The sequence below is a fragment of the Arachis ipaensis genome, chromosome B7 (genome assembly GCF_059453495.1).
Source record: "Arachis ipaensis isolate K30076 ecotype BB chromosome B7, ASM5945349v1, whole genome shotgun sequence".
NCBI classification, from domain to species: domain Eukaryota; kingdom Viridiplantae; phylum Streptophyta; class Magnoliopsida; order Fabales; family Fabaceae; genus Arachis; species Arachis ipaensis.
This window is the reverse complement of record NC_142442.1, coordinates 113793101-113812341: the sequence shown is the minus strand read 5'-3', so window position 1 is coordinate 113812341 and position 19241 is coordinate 113793101. Positions and strand designations below refer to the sequence as shown.

The 19241-nt window shown below is 39.4% G+C and overlaps 1 non-coding gene across 1 annotated transcript; it reads right to left on the bottom strand.

Annotated features, from left to right (window-relative positions):
- Nucleotides 1-16362: 16362 nt before the first annotated feature.
- Nucleotides 16363-16470, bottom strand: LOC148553780 (small nucleolar RNA R71). The gene has a single exon (XR_015892810.1). It is a non-coding gene; the product is annotated as a small nucleolar RNA R71 (small nucleolar RNA).
- Nucleotides 16471-19241: the final 2771 nt, after the last annotated feature.

Below are 19241 nucleotides of genomic sequence, written 5' to 3'. Positions count from 1 at the left end.
CGTGTAATCTAACCGCCGCCTAACTTGCCGAGTGTGTAACAAGGTTCTTTCAATCTCGGGATCAAATTTCGCTAAGCTATAATTTTATTGGGACCGAGTCATTCAACTTAGAAGTCATAGCTCATGCATTAAAGGAAATCTAAACTAAAAATAAATTAACGAGAGGACATTTATTGTTTTTTCTATATATTTTTGTCCCCTTTTTATTACTTTCTTTTTCTATATATTTTTGTTTCTTTTATTTTTTTCTATTTCTTTTTCTAAAATTTTTTTTATTTTTTCTATCATTTTTCTTTTGCTTTTCTCTTTTGATGAATTATATAAAACGATGCCAATGTATATGGTTCAAATATTCAATACATGAGTATGCACCCAGTTTTCAATATTTTCAATGAAAATTACGAAAATACACTTTTACCTCTACCGATGTTCCCAAGCTTCCCTCCCGCTTAAATGACACACACCCTCACTCGCCTAAACTAATCAAGGATCCAAATCAGAGGACATTTATTGTTTTTCATTTAGGGGTATTGATGTGCTAAATTAAAGAACAAAGGGGTTTATCATAGGCTCAAAATTGGTTAACAATGGTAGATAAAAGGGTTAAGGCTATTTGGGTAAGTGAGCTATTGAAATAACGGCCTCAATCATATAAATGCATTCACACACAAAATAATGAATATATAGAATCAAACAAATCAAGGATTGCAATCATAGAGAGAGAACAATGCACACAAGAATGGAAATAAGTGGTTATATGATGTAACCACGCAATTGGGGTCAAAATTCACATGCTTGTGTGTTCTTAGCTCAAAAAACTTTTCCAAAATTAAATCCTTCAAGCAAGTTTAACACAATTTTTTTTAAATTGGTAGGGTGCCCTAAAAATGGTTTCTTGGAAAAAAAATCATCACCCTAACCAAGTAGTCCTAACAAGAAACAACTACCATGCAAAAAGTGTTTAAATGCAAAAACTAACCATGCAATGCAAATTATCCTAATTAACAAAAGAAAATTTAGATTTGGGTGTTGAAAAGAAGGGTTGTTACCTACGGAAGTCGGTAAACGACCTCCCCACACTTAGAAATTCGCACGATCCTCCGTGCTATCAATGATGAGCGGAGTGGGTCCGGGAGTGTTACTCGCAATGGCCATAGGATGGTGGGACAAGGATGAATCCTTGTTCACCTCTTGATTACTTCTTTGCCATGATCCGAGTTGGATTGCTGGTTTCTGCCGTAGGTGGATTGGTGAACCTTGCAGGAACTTCCTTTTCTGCCTCATCAATGCGGCTAGAGTTCTTTAACCACTTAGAAAGTGGTTTTGGCCCTTGAGGAATTTGCACCTTGACGGTTGTTCTTTGAGTTGCTCTCTTTGTAGATGGCTTTTTGGAGGTCTTTTTCTTTCCCTTTTTAAAGGAGGAAAAGAGAAAAACATTAAGCTCAGAGAGGCAACAACCGGAATTAATACAATGCAAGTGAAGATTAATGCCACAAAGGAGTAAAGTGTCCGGAAGACATGACAGCTACAACATATAAGCAAGGTAACAATATAATCATGGAGGCATATCACTAGCATAAGATGCAAGAGTGAGAGAGGCATGCAAGTATAAAGCATGAGAAGAATAAACTCAAGCATCAATAACAACAATGATAAACACATGCAAGAAAGGTGGGGGTCATAGGAAAACCTTTCGCTCAACTAACTCCAAGACAATGAAGTCTAGAAATGGAAGAATATGGGGTTAGAGAGCATTAAACCACTCATTCTTACATGACGCCACAAGCATAGCAAACCACAAACAATGAGCAATTGATGATGAAAAGTCATGGAAATGATGCTCAATGCTCATGTAGTGCAAGTGTTGTGAAAAGGAGGCACCAAGTTGAAAGAAAAAGGTCAACAATGAACAAAGATGTCATTGGCTCTTTTTCACAAACACTTGTTATGTAAATTGTAAATAACAAGCAAGTTTGAAGAGTTCAAGGGGATATGCCCCAAAATAAAATGTCATTTACCATAGCACAAACAAGTTAAGAGAAATGAAATAATCCACCAATTCAAAAAGTAAATGAGATTCAACACCCATACAAGAAAATAAAAGGGAAGAAAAGAAACAAGAGTGAACAAACAAACAAACAACAAAGTTAAAAATGCAACAAAGAACAATGAGAATAGAGTAATTAAATACAATAGTAAAGAAAAATTTTAAAAGAGGGATAAAAGAAGAAAAAGAGAAATAAGACCTTGAAAGAGGGAGAGAGTGAGGTTGAGTGTAGATAAGAATAAGAGAAGAAGAAGGAGAAAATAGAGGAGAGATAAAAGAGGAGAGAAAAATGTGGAACCACCGGAGGTGGCAGTCATCGGTGGTTGAAGTCGCCGGTGGTGGTGGGCGGAGAAGAGGTAGTAAGGAGAAATAAGAAGAAGGGAAGAAAGAGAAGAAGAAAGAAAGAAAATGGAGATAACAGGGCAGCGTGCCCTGCTAGCTGCGTCAGTCGTTCGACGCGCGCGCCTTGTTTACGCGTACGCGTGGAAGAGAGGAAAAACGAGTGACACGTGAGTGTCATCCACGCTTACGCGTGGATAGCAGAAATGGAAGGGGACTCCGTACGCGTCAGCTGACGTGCACACGTGGGGTGAGATTGTGCTCCTCGCACAAAGGCAGCACAAAACTCGCGTAACTCTCTGGGTTTTGTATAATGAGTTGCAACATCAGCAAACAATGCGTACACATTGCCCGCGGCGTGGGTTTATGAAAATGACCATTGACGCGTACGCGTCGTCCACGCTCACGCGTGGGACGACCTTTTTTTTTTTAAACAACATAAGGGAGACAATTATAGCACAATCTTGGCATTCATTAAGGCTAGGCACTTCAAAATCACTTAGAATTTCAGGAAATACTCAAAATCAAGCATTTTTTTTCAAAATTGCCAATTTAACCAAACCAAGATCAATGAAATCCTCGTGAAGATTCTATCAAGCTCAACAAAATCAAACAAAAACAACTCAATAAAATCAAACAATCAAAAATCAAACAAAGACTCTAAAACTACATGCAAGAACTATATACAAGGAGGATCCTACCATGGTGGGGTGTCTCCCACCTAGCACTTTTCTTTAATGTCCTTAAGTTAGACGGTCATGAGCTTGAGATCATCTTTTTAGAACATCCTCAAGGACATCGATCTTGTCCTTCTTGTTGGCCTTGGCAAGAGTGTCCTTCAAGGGGAGATGCTTCCACTTGTCGATTGCACCATGATTGGGTGCCTTGTTTCTTTGAGGATATGGAAGTCATGGATCCTTCCCTTTTTCCTTGCTAACTCCTTTTATACCCAAATTCCTATTGACACTTATCTCATCATTACTCCCAAGGTGTTCTTCAATCACATCATCTTCAAAAATGTGACAACCAAAAATTGAATGTACCTCTAGAGGTTGCTTCATGGTTTCCTCCAATTTGAACTTCACCACCTTCCCTTTGGCTTCAAATGAGTAATCCCTAAAAAATAGATCTAATTTAAAACGGGATGTCTTCAAGAATGGCCTACCAAGTAAGATGGAGGATGGCCTATCCGAATCAATGGGAGGTGTCTCTAGGATATAGAAATCCACCAGAAAGATTAAGTCCAGAATTCTCACCAATACATTCTCAGCAATACCCACAACTGAAATTATAATCTTGTCCGCAAGCATAAACCTAGCTCCGGATTGCCTCAATGGTGTAAGGTTCAACTTCTCATAAATCGAGAATGGCATAATGCTCACACACGACCCAAAGTCGCACATGCAATCCTTAAGTTGAATCTTACCAATCATACAAGATACCAAGCAAGGACCGGGATCACTATACTTTTCAGGAAAATCATCCATCACAGAAGAAACAGAATTGCCTAATAGATTCATCCCTAGTCCACCAATCTTCTCTTTATGAGTGCACACATCCTTAAGGAACTTAGCATATTTCGGAACTTGATGTATGGCATCAAAGAGTGGAATTGTTACCTCCACATTCTTGAAGATTTGCACTATGTTGGGATCAAGCTCCTCATGCTTCTTGGCCTTCTTGGCTACTGTAGGGAAAGGTATAAGAATTTCTTCCTATAAGTTGCTCTTCCGCTTCGGTTCCTTGGCCCTCAATTGCTCTTCTTCTTCCTTTGCAACTTCTTCCTCCTTTTCATCTTCATCTATCTCCATTGTTTCACCAACTTCTACCTTAGGAACATCCTCTGCCAACTTAATGGGCTTAGGTTCAACTTCCTCAAGTGTTGTACCACTCCTCAAGGTGATTGCGTTGATGCTACCCTTTGGGTTTGGGAGAAGTTGGGAAGGAAGGTTGGATGAGCTAGAGACTTGGTTGGTATTGGTATTATTGGTAGGAGGTAGGGACATCCTTGAAAGCATTTCAGTTATGTTGGACGTTTGAGCACTCATGTTACCTAATTGTGCATTGATGTTCCTAGTGTTCTCCTCATTTTTTTCTACCATAATCCTAAGTCTCTCTTGCTCTTGATAGAGTGCACGGTCAGAGTCATCACATTGGTTAATGGAAGAAGAAGAAGGTTGATTGGTTTGTTGTCTTTGGTGAGGTGTTTGGTATCTATGGTTGTTGTTTTGGTTTTGTTGTGAGTGTTGGTATGGTTGGTTATGGTGGTTTTGGTTGGTATTGTTGTGATATTGGGAAGAAGATTGGTTGTTGTTGTGGTTGTTCCCTTGAGAATTGTCCCTCCACCCTTGATTAGAACTATTACCATGAGAATAATTGTTTTGACCTTGAGATTGATAGGGTGGACGGTTGTTGTAGTTCACGTTGGCTACCGCGAGAGTGTAATCCTCTTGGACTTGATGACATTGGTCGGTGTAACATGCGGTACTAGAGCATAAACCACATACTCTAGGAGGTCCTTCATGTTGGAGGATTTGAGGTGGGGCTTGGATGGCTTGGATTGATTGAATTGCCTTTTGTTCTTTGCGAATCTCTGTGAGGAGAGTGGTCATGTCTCCAAGTACTTTAGTCAAAACCGATTCGGAAGGAGGTGCTTCCACCACACTCTTGGGAGGATTGTTCCTCACCTTCACATGTTGGATAGCTTCGGCGACATTATTGATAAAACTCCATGCTTCCGCCGCCGTCTTATTCTTGGAAAAGGAACCACTACTAGAGGCGATGAGCAATCTCTTATCCGCTGGACAAAGACCTCCAGTGAAATAGCTAATGAGCAAGTGAGTGTCTAACCCATGATGTGGACAAGATTCCAACAACCTCTTAAATCGAGTCTAATATTCAAAGAGTGTCTCTTGGTCTTTTTGCATTATACTGGAAATTTCCTTTCGGATGTAGTCGATCTTCTCCGGCGGAAAGAACTTATCTAGGAACTCTCTTCTCAATAGGTCCCGTTCAGTCACCACTTCATCCGGTTGGGAGTTGAACCACTCTTTTGCTAACCCCTCAAGAGAGAAAGGGAAAGCAAAAACTATATAGCAATCTCATCGGCACCATGCCTTCGGACCGTAGAACAATCTACTTGAAAGTCTCTCAAGTGCCTAATAGGGACTTGGCCTGGTAGTCCATGATACTTAGGGAGCAAGTTAATCAGACTATTCTTCAACTCAAAATTCGGATCAAGATTCAGATACCTAGCTTGCAACGGTTGAAGAATGAGATCCGGTGCTCCTTGTTCGTGCAAGGTAATCCTATGTGGCTCTGCCATGTGGTTTTCACCTGTAGTATACAAAGATGTATCAGTAGTACCAACAGAGGAATAGGGAGTTGTGGACTCTAAGTCACTAGCCGTGTAATCCAACCGCCGCGTAGCTTGCCGAGTATGTAACAAGGTTCTTTCAATTTCGGGATCAAACTCGGCTAAACTAGAATTCGGTTGAGACTGAGTCATTCAACTTAGAAGTCATAGCTCATGCATAAAGGAAATCTAAACTAAAAAAAACAAATTAATGAAAGCAAGTAAACTATCTACAATATTCACATATTCACATAACCAATATCAAAACACATGTTGCAACCATTCCCCGACAACGGCGCCAAAAATTTGAAAGATGAGAATTACCGTTGGTCTAGAATTTCATCAATAGCAAAGATCATGTCATAGTATAGTCCTAAACCAACATATAATTCCCTTCGATCAAATTTTGATTTAGGTGTCACAAAGTCAACCCCAATATAAAGTAACTGAGAGTATTGGTCTGGGGTCGTCCTCAAGAGAATGGGCAAACATGTGCATCAATATTGGTTAGGATTTTGGGGTTGTGAGTCATAAACGAGAATTTAAACTACTATACTTAACATGCAAGGAATCTTAAAATGCAAGAAACTAAATCAAAGCAACTAGAGCCAAGTATAAGCAATTTCAATCTAGTAAGGAAACATATAAATCTACCTCTATTCTAGAACTAAGTAAACAACTAAACTAACTATAGCAAGAATCAAGCAATTGGGATTTTTTTGGGTTTCAAATATGAATAATAAAAGGAACTCTTGGCTAGGCATGGGAATTGGGGTCACCATCCTTGTCAACTAAACTAATCTACCTCATTAAGTCTACTTCTACGCTTGAAGTATATCAAATGGCTTGATCAATCTCAACTCATAAGTCCCAATCTAACTACTAATTGGCTTAGTAGTAGATTGGTGTCAATAGGTATCAATTTGACCACTAGGGTTCTCAAATCATCAAATCAATTAGACCCAATGACTCAAGTTTATCCAATCCCTTTAGCCTAGGCCAAGAGTAAAGAAAACTACTCCATAATCAAAGGAAACATTTCATCAAACACATGGTATGCACTAACTAAAGACATATTCAAATTGCAAATTAATTGGAAATCACAAGTACCCACTAGCAATTATCAATGGAAAACAACTCCAATAACACCATCAATCATAGAAAACATCAATGCACTAATAGAAATTTCAAGATCCACAAAGTTCATAGAATGAGAAGAAAAGGAAAATAACAAGAGAACACAATTCAACACAAGATCTAAACAAAATTATAACTAGATAACTCAAATTAAGTAATTGAAACTAGAATTAAGAAGACCCAATTCAGAATTTCAACAAGGGAAGATCAAAACAAACTAAATCTAGAGAGAAATAAGAGTTTCTCCCCTTAGAAAATAAGAACCAAAAACTAGCTAAAATTATGTGTAAGGTGTGAATGATTGGATCCCCCCTTTCCTCTATCAATTCCTAGGTCTTTTCCATGCAGAATCAAGTTGGATATGGGCCTGGAGCCTCCCAGAAATCGCCAGCCACGATTTCATTAATGAAGTCACATTCTGAGCGTCACGTGTGTGCGTCATCTGAGTTCTGCGAGCCACGCGTATGCGTCGGTCACTGCTGCGCCAATCCATGCGTGCGCGTCAGCCATGTGTGCTCGTCGCCTCAGTTCTCCAAAGCTTTATTCTTCATGTCCTTTCCACTTGTGCATGCTTCCCTTCCATCTTCTAGACCATTCTTGCCCTATAGATCCTGAATCCACTCAACAAACACATCACGATATCGAATGGTAATAGAAGAGGATTAAAATATAGCATTTTTAAGGTTAAAGAAGCATGTTTTAAGTCATGAACCAAAATTAGGAAGGAAACACAAAACCATGCACTTTATATGAATAAGTGCGAAAAATATTAATAAAATCCCCCAAATTCTACACAAGATAAACCATAAAATTAGGGTTTATCAAACCTCCCCACACTTAAACCAAGCATGTCCTCATGCTAAAAATTAAAAGACCAAAGAACATAGGAGAATGAGGTTTATGAAATGCAATTTACCTATATCGATGCAACTAATGCAAATGCTTCTATCTACTTGGTCAAAAGTGAATCAACTTCTAAGAGCACATACATGAACGAGTAGGGCTAAGGTAATATGATTACTCATGGACTCTACCAATTCAAATATAAAAAAGGAGTGTAAACAACTTGCAAGAAGAAAGCTTGTGAAAGCAGGGAACAAGGAGTTGAGTATCGAACCCTCACCGAAAGTGTATCCGCTCTAGTCGCTCAAGTGTATAGGGTTGATCGCTCAATTCTTCTCTAATCATACTTTCCAAGATTTGTTTTTCCTCTAACAATCGACAGTAATTCAGTGCATGCGTACATTCATCATGAGGGCTTATCTTTAGGTTGTAATAGGGCTAGGGTAAAGGTAAGGATGCATATATGGCCAAGTGAGCCTGAAATTTGAATCCTTGATTAACCTAAGCTCTCACCTATAGGGGTGGCAACGGGGCGGGTTTTTGCTCTACCCGACCCCGCCCCGCCTGACAAAAAACCCGCATAAAACCCGCTCCGCTCTACCCGCGGTAGTAAAATGTTAAACCCTAACCCGCTCCTGCGGGTACCCGTCCCGCCCCTACCCGCCCCTATAATTATTAAATCCAACAAATAAAATAAAATTTTAAAAATTATATAACCACCATTTACATACATAACATAAATTAAAGTAAAAATTTATATATGATATAATATTATTAATCATTTTACTAATTATTTTATATATGTTACATATATTATATATTAAAAAAATATATATATATATATACCGGGGCGGGTAGGGGCGGGTTTAACCTAAACCCGACCCCGCCCCGCCCCGTTAAAACCCGCCCCGAGCGGGTAGGGGCGGGGTGGGTACCCGCGGGTTCGGGTAGTGTTGCCACCCCTACTCACCTAACACACACAACAACCTATACAATTCTAATACACAACCTAACTACCCATTCATTCACTTTTCACACACTCATGCATTTTCTTTCAATTCACAATCCATATGCATTGGTTATTATTGGCTTCGCCTTGGGGCATTTTGTCCCATTTTTATTGCTTTCTTTTTCTATATATTTTTGTTTTTTTTTTTCTATTTCTTTTTCTACAAATTTTTTTTTATTTTTTTCTATCATTTTTCTTTTGCTTTTCTCTTTTGATGAATTATATACAACGATGCTAATGCATATGGTTCAAATATTCAATACATGAGTATGCACCCAATTCTCAATATTTTCAATGAAAATTACGGAAATACACTTTTACCTCTACCAATGTTCCCAAGCTTCCCTCCCCCTTAAATGACACACACCTTCACTCGCCTAAGCTAATTAAGGATCCGAATCAGAGGACATTTATTGTTTTTCACTTAGGGGTATTGATGTGCTAAATTAAAGAACAAATGGGTTTAACGTAGGCTCAAAATTGGTTTAACAATGATAGATAAAAAGGTTAAGGCTATTTGTGTAAGTGAGCTATTGAAATAACGGCCTCAATCATATAAATGCATTCATACACAAAATAATGGACATATAGAATCAAACAAATCAAGGATTGCAATCATAAAAAGAGAACAATGCACACAAGAATGGAAATAAGTGGTTATATGATGTAACCACACAATTGGGCTCAAAACTCACATGCTTGTGTGTTCTTAGCTCAAAAACCTTTTCCAAAATTAATTCCTTCAAGCAAGTTTAACACAATTTTTTTTAAATTGGTAGTGTTCCGAGGGTTACCTAAAACTGTAGGTCGATCTCGGATGAGATCTGCTATCGTGGCCTGAGCTGTCGTGTCTGACTTGTTGGATCTGGTGGTGCTGCTAATCCTTGATCACCGGAGGGTGGTGGTACCTGCAAGAGACTCCGATGCTTAAGTTAGCACATGCTTTAGGCAGGTTTTTTTGTGCAGAATCAGAATGTGTGTTATACTTGGGTGCTTTAGTGTATTTATAGTAGTGTAGAGTGACCTCCCTTGAGATAAGTTAGTTATCTTATCTTATCTTTGGGCTAGATCACCTTATCTTTTAGGCGAGCCGTCTTTAGAGTGGGCCGCATCCTTCTGTTTGGGCCTGCTTAGGCCTCTATAGCAATTTGGCCGAGCTCTTTTTGGGAAGAGGTCAGTGTTGACCAACCTAGCAAGAGGTCGATCGCTTTATCTCTGTCCAACCCAGACCGTATAGCTCAGTCCAGGGTATGAACAGTCGATCGCTTTATCTCTGTCCAACCCAGACCGTATAGCTCAGTCCAGGGTATGAACAGTGCCCCTGCTTGAGCTTCGATCTTCCTTTGAGGTTGTGTTTTTCCAAACTTCGACCCCTTTGAGGAAGTCGTGCTCGAGCATCTTTGACTTTGAGTAGTTTCTCTTCGTGCGAGTCTGGTATCGCCTTTTTGAATGCGAGGCATTTTCAGCTTCTTTTAATTACGGCGTGCCTTTGGCATGCATTTTAATTTTCCTTGGAAACGTGCGGTTGTTCTTAAAGCTCATTGATTAGGTTTTTAACCCTTTACCGTTTCATTTTCCCTCTTTGAAAAAAGAATTTGAACTTTAGCTCTTTTCCTTCTACTTCGCTTTTCTTCTTCGAAAAAAGATTTCCCTTCTTTGATTCTTGCTCTTTGATTTTTGTCTCAAGCGTCCTACTTTCTTTGATCTTTCGAAGCGCTTGTTTGGTGTGGATTGTTCGTGTCCTGCTGCGCCTTCATCGCGATCACTCCCTCTTCATCGCAAGTTGGTATTTTTCCTTCCTCTGTGTCTTAATAGTCATCTTTATATGTTCTTGACTGTTGCACACTTTGTGCAAATTTTTTATCTTTATTGGGTTTCTTTTGGAAAAGTTTGATCCTTTCTGGGAAGGCTGCATGTCTTTGTCTTGATCAAAGTTTTGAAGCTTAGGTTTTCATTGTTACCTCTTCCTTCTTTGAGAGGTCTAGGGTTTTGATTTGTCATATTTCTATATTCTATGCTTGCTGCCTCCAAAGGGTGCCCCTAGACTTTTGGCGCTGACTTGATTCTTCCTTCCTTTTTTGTTTCTGTCCGATTTGTTTTGGTAGTGACCCTTTTGTTATTTTCCTTTGCTGTAGGTGTAGTTTGTCGTATGTCTTCTCGTAAAAACATTATCGAGATGTCCACAAAAATCCCTGCTGGCATGGCCGACTGCTAGACTCTATAGTCCTGATGTGTGTTCCTGTGGCCGATCCGGAGTACTGTGAGAGGCTTAGGAGGTTCCATAGGATCTGTAGCAATAGGGATTATGAAAAGAATTACGAACTGCTATCGCCTGACCCTGAGGAGAGGGTTAGTTTCCCTCCCTTAACTCAGGGAGAACGCCCCTTCTTCTATGCTTATGACTATTTCTTTAGTCAGCTGAATATCACCATCCCTTTTACTGTTTTTGAAACCGACCTCTTATGAACTTGTAATGTGGCCCCTCCCAGCTTCATCCGAACTCTTGGGCCTTCATTAAGATTTTTCAGCTGTTGTGTCAAGAATTAGGTATCCAACCTACCATATCCCTTTTTCTTTACCTTTTTGTGTTGACAAAACCTAGAGTGGCCAAGAAGAAAGCTTCTTAAATTTCCTTCCAAGCTACCCAGGGGAAGAAAGTATTTTCAATGTTTGACGAGTCCTTTCGGGATTTTAAGAACTACTACTTCAAGGTCCGAGCTGTTGAGGATGCTCGCCCTTTCTTTTTGGATGAGAATGATGAGCCCACCTTCCCTTTATGGTGGCAAAAAGATATAGTAGCTCCCAAGTATTCTTGGGAGAGTCTAGATGAAGTAGAACAAGTCTTTGTGGGTGTTCTAGAGGAGCATTGAGGGGAGCCTCCTCATCTGGACACAAAGAGATTTCTGGGAGATCCTTCCCTCCTCCGTGCCGAGCTAGGTAATGTCTGACCTCTTTCTTTGTAGAAGTGGTTTTCTTTTGCTATTCGTGGTTTTGTCTTTCAAATTCTACTGTATAACTGTTTTCCTGGCTTCCTTTTCAGAAATGGTGAAATCTTCGGACTCTATGAGGTCTTTTTGGAAGGCCAAAAAGGCAATGGCTGCCCAGAACTTGTCTCAGAAGACTTCGGAGGAGGGGTCTTCGGCACAGTTGCCTCCAAAGAAACCGGCTGCTGAGTCTTAGGGTCTGAGGAAGATTATCCCGACCCTGCGAGCTCGAACAATTCCATCTGATCCATCTCAGGCGACTTCTGGTCCTGCCTCCTTTCCTACTGCTGCTAGTCCGTCTCCCACGCGCCAGAAAATCGTTGGGGCTTATGATCTAAATGATAAAGAATTTGATGGCATTGGTTTCGCTACAGAGTTGATAGCTCCTTATGGAAAAGTTTCTTTGGATGATGTTTCTATTCTCCATCATCTTGACTTTATTGCAAGTAACAGTATTCGGATGGCCAACCTTGGTGCGGCCTTGTCTCATGTTATCCGGGACTCCCCGGTTCATGCAACCAAGGATTTTATGGAGGATGCCAATTCTGAGTATGATAGAATTAAAGGTCTGAAGGACGAGCTTGATGCCAGGGTGATGAGCGGATAATTTATACACTTTTTGACATTATTTTTAGTATGTTTTTAGTAGAATCTAGTTACTTTTAGGGATGTTTTCATTAGTTTTTATGCTAAATTCACATTTCTGGACTTTACTATGAGTTTGTGTGTTTTTTCTGTGATTTCAGGTATTTTCTGGCTGAAATTGAGGGACTTGAGCAAAAATCAGATTCAGAGGTAGAAGAAGGACTGCTGATGCTGTTGGATTCTGACCTCCCTGCACTCAAAGTGGATTTTCTAGAGCTACAAAACTCAAAATGGTGCGCTTCCAATTCCGTTAGAAAGTAGATATCCAGGGCTTTCCAGAAATGTATAATAGTCCATACTTTGACCTTGTTTAGATAACGTAAAAGGGTATTGAACGCCAGTTCTATGCTGCTATTTGAAGTTAAACGCCAGAAACACGTCACAAACCAGAGTTGAACGCCAGAAATACGTTACAACCTGGCGTTCAACTCCAGAAAGAGCCTCTGCACGTGTAACATTCAAGCTCAGCCCAAGCACACACCAAGTGGGCCTCGGAAGTGGATTTATGCATCAATTACTTACTTCTGTAAACCCTAGTAACTAGTTTAGTATAAATAGGACTTTTTACTATTGTATTTGACATCTTCGGATCATCCTGGATTGTATTTTTGATCCTGTGATCTCGTTTTGGGGGCTGGCCATTCGGCCATGCCTGGACCTTTCACTTATGTATTTTCAACCGGTAGAGTTTCTACACTCCATAGATTAAGGTGTGGAGCTCTGCTGTTCCTCATGAATTAATGCAAAGTACTACTGTTTTTCTATTCAACTCAACTTATTCCGTTTCTAAGATATTCATTCGCACTTCAACATGAATGTGATGAACGTGACAATCGTCATCATTCCCTATGAACGCGTGCCTGACAACCACTTCCGTTCTACCTTCGATTGAATGATTATCTCTTGGATCTCTTAATCAGAATCTTCGTGGTGTAAGCTAGATTGATGGTGGCATTCATGAGAGTCCGGAAAGTCTAAACCTTGTCTGTGGTATTTCGAGTAGGACTCTGGGATTGAATGACTGTGACGAACTTCAAACTCGCGAGTGCTGGGCGTAGTGACAGACGCAAAAGGAGGGTGAATCCTATTCCAGCATGATCGAGAACCTCAGATGATTAGCCGTGCTATGACAGAGCATTGGGACCATTTTCACAAGAGGATGGGATGCAGCCATTGACAACGGTGATGCCTCCAGATGATTAGCCATGCAGTGACAGCGCATCGGACCATTTTCCAGAGAGGATCAAAAGTAGCTATTGCCAATGGTGATGTCCTTACATAAAGCCAGCCATGGAAAGGAGTAAGATTGATTGGATGAAGACAGCAGGAAAGCAGAAGTTCAGAGGAACGAAAGCATCTCTATGCGCTTATCTGAAATTCTCACCAATGATTTACATAAGTATTTCTATCCTTATTTTATTATTTATTTTTGAAAACTCCATAACCAATTGATATCCACCTGACTGAGATTTACAAGGTGACCATAGCATGCTTCATACCAACAATCTCCGTGGGATCGACCCTTACTCACGTAAGGTTTTATTACTTAGACGACCCAGTGCACTTGCTGGTTAGTTGTATCGAAGTTGTGAATGAAAAACGATTTATTAAGACGTGCGTATAGAGTTTTTAGCGCCGTTGCCTGAGATCACAATTTCGTGCACCAAGTTTTTAGCGCCATTGCTGGGGATTGTTCGAGTTTGGACATCTGACGGTTCATCCTGTTGCTCAGATTAGGTAATTTTCTTTTTATTTTGTTTTCAAAAAGTTTTCAAAAATTTTTCAAAAAAAAATCTTTCAAAAATTTCTCATCTGTTTTCGAAAATTATTTCAGAATTTTTAAGAATGAATTCTAGAGTTTCATGAAAAATATTGGAGCCTGGCTGGCTGTAAAGCCATGTTTAATTCCTTTGGATAGGGGCTTCCAACCATCAGCATAGAGGCAAGTTAATTGGAATGTCAGCTGTGGCATGTCTGAGTTACATACTAAAGCTTGGCTGGCTATTAAGCCATGCCTAACCCTCAGATTGGAGCTTTAGACTAAGAGTACAAGATTCCTGGAATTCATATTAAAAATTTTGAAATCCTTATTTTCTTTTTTTCTATATGTTTTTTCGAAAATAATATACAAAAATCCAAAAAAAAAATCATAAAATCATAAAAATCAAAAAAATATTTTGTATTTCTTGTTTGAGTATTGAGTCAGATTTAAAGTTTGGTGTCAATTGCATGTTCATCTTGCATTTTTCGAAAAAATTCATGCATTCATGGTGTTCTTCATGATCTTCAAGTTGTTCTTGGTAACTCTTCTTGTTTTATCTTGATGTTTTCTTGTTTTGCATCTTTTCTTGTTTTTCATGTGCATTTTTGCATTCATAGTGTCTAAACATGAAAGATTTCTAAGTTTGGTGTCTTGCATGTTTTCTTTGCATATAAAAATTTTCAAAAATAAGTCTTGATGTTCATCATGACATTCAAAGTGTTCTTGGTGTTCATCTTGACATTCATAGTGTTCTTGCATTCATCACATACTTTGATCCAAAATTCTCATGCATTGCATCAATTTTCGTGTTTTCCTCTCTCATCATTAAAAATTCAAAAATCAAAAAAATATCTTTCCCTTTTTCTTCTCATAAATTCGAAAATTTGGATTGACTTTTTCAAAAATTTTTAAAATCTAGTTTTTTTTATGAATCAAATCAAATTTTCAATTTAAAAATCCTATCTTTTTCAAAAATCAAATCTTTTTCATTTTTCTTAGTTATTTTCGAAAATAACATCATCAATTAATGTTTTGATTCAAAAATTTCAAGTTTGTTACCTACTTGTTAAGAAAGGTTCAAACTTTAAGTTCTAGAATCATATCTTGTGATTTCTTGTGAATCAAGTCATTAATTGTGATTTTAAAAAAAATCAAACCTTTTTCAAAAACTAATTTCAATCATATCTTTTCAAAAATATCTTCTTATCTTATCTTTTTCAAAAATTTGATTTCAAAATATCTTTTCTAACTTCCTAACTTCTTATCTTTTCAAAATTTGTTTCAACTAACTAACTAACTTTTTGTTTCTTATCTTTTTCAAAACCACCTAACTAACTCTCTCTCTCTAATTTTCGAAAATATCTCCCCCCTTTTTTCAAAAATTTCTTTTTAATTAACTAATTATTTTAATTTTTGATTTTAATTTTTGAAAACTACTAACCTTTTTCAAAAACTATTTTCGAAAATCACTAACCCTTTTTCAAAAATAATTTTCGAAAATCCTTCTCCCTCATCTCCTTCTAATTATTTATTCATCTACTAACACTTTTCTTCATCTCACATCACTGCTCCTATACTTATCCTTGTGTTTGGATTCTTCATTCTTCTTCACCCCTATTCCTTTTCTTCTTCTACTAACAATAAGGAACCTCTTTACTGTGACATAGAGGATTCCTCTTCTTTTCTTGTTCTCTTCTCTTTCTTATGAGCAGGAACAAGGAAAAAGGCATTCTTGTTGAAGCTGATCCAGAACCTGAAAGGACTCTGAAGAGGAAACTAAGAGAAGCTAAATTACAACAATCCAGAGACAACCTTATTGAAAATTTCGAACAAGTAAAGGAGATGGCAGCCGAACCCAACAACAATAATGCAAGGAGAATGCTTGGTGACTTTACTGCACCAAATTCCAATTTACATGGAGGAAGCATCTCCATTCCTGCCATTGGAGCAAACAACTTTGAGCTGAAACCTCAATTAGTTTCTCTGATGCAGCAGAACTACAAGTTTCATGGACTTCCATCTGAAGATCCTTTTCAGTTCTTAACTGAATTTTTACAGATCTGTGATACTGTTAAGACTAATGGAGTAGATCCTGAAGTCTACAGGCTCATGCTTTTCCCTTTTGCTGTACGAGACAGAGCTAGAGTATGGTTGGACTCTCAACCTAAGGATAGCCTGAACTCTTGGGATAAGCTGGTCAAGGCTTTCTTAGCCAAGTTCTTTCCTCCTCAAAAGCTGAGCAAGCTTAGAGTGGATGTTCAGACCTTCAGACAGAAAGAAGGTGAATCCCTCTATGAAGCTTGGGAGAGATACAAAGAACTGACCAAAAAGTGTCCTTCTGACATGCTTTCAGAATGGACCATCCTGGACATATTCTATGATGGTCTGTCTGAATTAGCTAAAATGTCCTTGGATACCTCTGTAGGTGGATCCATTCACCTAAAGAAAATACCTGCAGAAGCTCAAGAACTCATTGACATGGTTGCTAATAACCAGTTCATGTACACTTCTGAAAGGAATCCTGTGAATAATGGGACGCCTCAAAGGAAGGGAGTTCTTGAAATTGATACTCTGAATGCCATACTGGCTCAGAATAAAATATTGACTCAGCAAGTCAATATGATTTCTCAGAGTCTGAATGGAATGCAAGCTGCATCCAACAGTACTCAAGAGGCATCTTCTGAAGAAGAAGCTTATGATCCTGAGAACCCTGCAATGGCAGAGGTAAATTACTTAGGTGAACCTTATGGAAACACCTATAACTCATCATGGAGAAATCATCCAAATTTCTCATGGAAGGATCAAAAGCCTCAACAAGGCTTTAATAATGGTGGAAGAAACAGGTTTAACAATAGTAAACCTTTTCCATCATCCACTCACCAACAGACAGAGAACTCTAAACAAAATACCTCTAATTTAGCAAACTTAGTCTCTGATCTATCCAAGGCCACTGTAAGTTTCATGAATGAAACAAGGTCTTCCATTAGAAATTTGGAAGCACAAGTGGGCCAGCTGAGTAAAAGGATCACTGAAATCCCTCCTAGTACTCTCCCAAGCAATACAGAAGAGAATCCAAAAGGAGAGTGCAAGGCCATTGAATTAATTACCATGGCCGAACCTATAAGGGAGGTTGAGGACGTGAATCCCAATGAGGAAGACCTCCTGGGATGTCCAGTGATCAATAAGGAGTTTCCCCTGAGGAACCAAAGGAATCTGAGGCTCATCTAGAGACTATAGAGATTCCATTAAACCTCCTTATGACATTCATGAGCTCTGATGAGTATTCCTCTTCTGAAGAGAATGAGGATGTTACTGAAGAGCAAGTTACCAAGTACCTTGGTGCAATCATGAAGCTGAATGCCAAATTATTTGGTATTGAGACTTGGGAAGATGAACCTCCCTTGTTCACCAATGAACTGAGTGATCTGGATCAACTGAGATTGCCTCAGAAGAAACAGGATCCTGGAAAGTTCACAATACCTTGTACCATAGGCAACATGATCTTTGAAAAGGCTCTGTGTGACCTTGGTTCAGGGATAAACCTCATGCCCCTCTCTGTAATAGAGAAACTGGGAATCTTTGGGGTGCAAGCTACTAAAATCTCATTAGAGATGGCAGACAATTCAAGAAAACAGGCTTATGGACAAGTAGAGGACGTGTTAGTAAAGGTGGAAGGCCTTTACATCCCTGCTGATTTCATAGTCCTAGATACTGGGAAGGATGAGGATGAATCCATCATCCTTGGAAGACCTTTCCTAGCCACAGCAAGAGCTGTGATTGATGTTGACAGAGGTAAATTAGTCCTTCAGTTGAATGAGGACTCCCTTGCGTTTACAACTCAAGGTTACCCTTCTGTAAACATGGAAAAGAGGCACAGTAAGCTTCTCTCAAAACAGAGTCAACCAGAGCCCCCACAGTCAAACTCTAAGTTTGGTGTTGGGAGGCCACAACCAAACTCTAAGTTTGGTGTTGAACTCCCATATCCAAACTCTAAGTTTGGTGTTGGGGAGTCTCAACAATGCTCTGAACATCTGTGAGGCTCCGTGAGAGCCCACTGTCAAGCTACTGACGTTAAAGAAGCGCTTGTTGGGAGGTAACCCAATTTTTATTTATCTAATTCTATTTTTAGTGTTTTTCATGTTTTATTAGGTTCATGATCATGTGGAGTCACAAAATAATTATAAAAATTGAAAACGGAATCAAAAACAGCAGAAGAAAAATCACACCCTGGAGGAAGACCTTACTGGCGTTTAAACGCCAGTAAGAAGCATTTGGCTGGCGTTCAACGCCAGAACAGAGCATGGTTCTGGCGCTGAACGCCCAAAATGGGCAGCATCTGGCGTTTGAACGCCAGAATTGCACCCTGGAGAAGAGCTGGCGCTGAACACCCAGAACAAGCATGGTTCTGGCGTTCAACGCCAGAAATGGGCAACAAATGGGCGTTCAACGCCCAGAACAAGCACCAATCTGGCGTTGAACGCCCAGAGTTGTGTGCAAGGGCATTTTGCATGCCTAATTTGGTGCAAGGTTGTAAATCCTTGAACACCTCAGGATCTGTGGACCCCACAGGATCACCTCAGGATTTGTGGACCCCACAGGATCCCCACCTACCTCCACTCACTTCTTCTCACCCCTCTTTCACACAATCCCATAAACACTCTTCCCCAAAACTCTTCACCAATCACTTCAATCTCTCTTCCCTATCACCACTTCACAACTCACATCCATCCACTCTTCCCCATAAACCTACATCATAAACTCCACCTACCTTCAAAATTCAAAATCAATTTCCCACCCAAACCCACCCTATATGGCCGAATCTTACCCCCCCTCCCTTCCCTATATATAGCCCTCCATTCTTCCTCATTTTCACACAACACAACCCTCTCTTCCCCTTCTTGGCCGAAACACATCTCTCTCTCCCTCTCCTCTATTTCTTCTTCTTCTTCATCTATTCTTTTTTCTCTTGCTTGAGGGCGAGCAATATTCTAAGTTTAGTGTGGTAAAAGCATAAGCTTTTTGTTTTTCCATTACCATTGATGGCACCCAAGACCGGAGAATCCTCTAGAAAAGGGAAAGGGAAGATAAAAGCTTCCACCTCCGAGTCATGGGAGATGGAA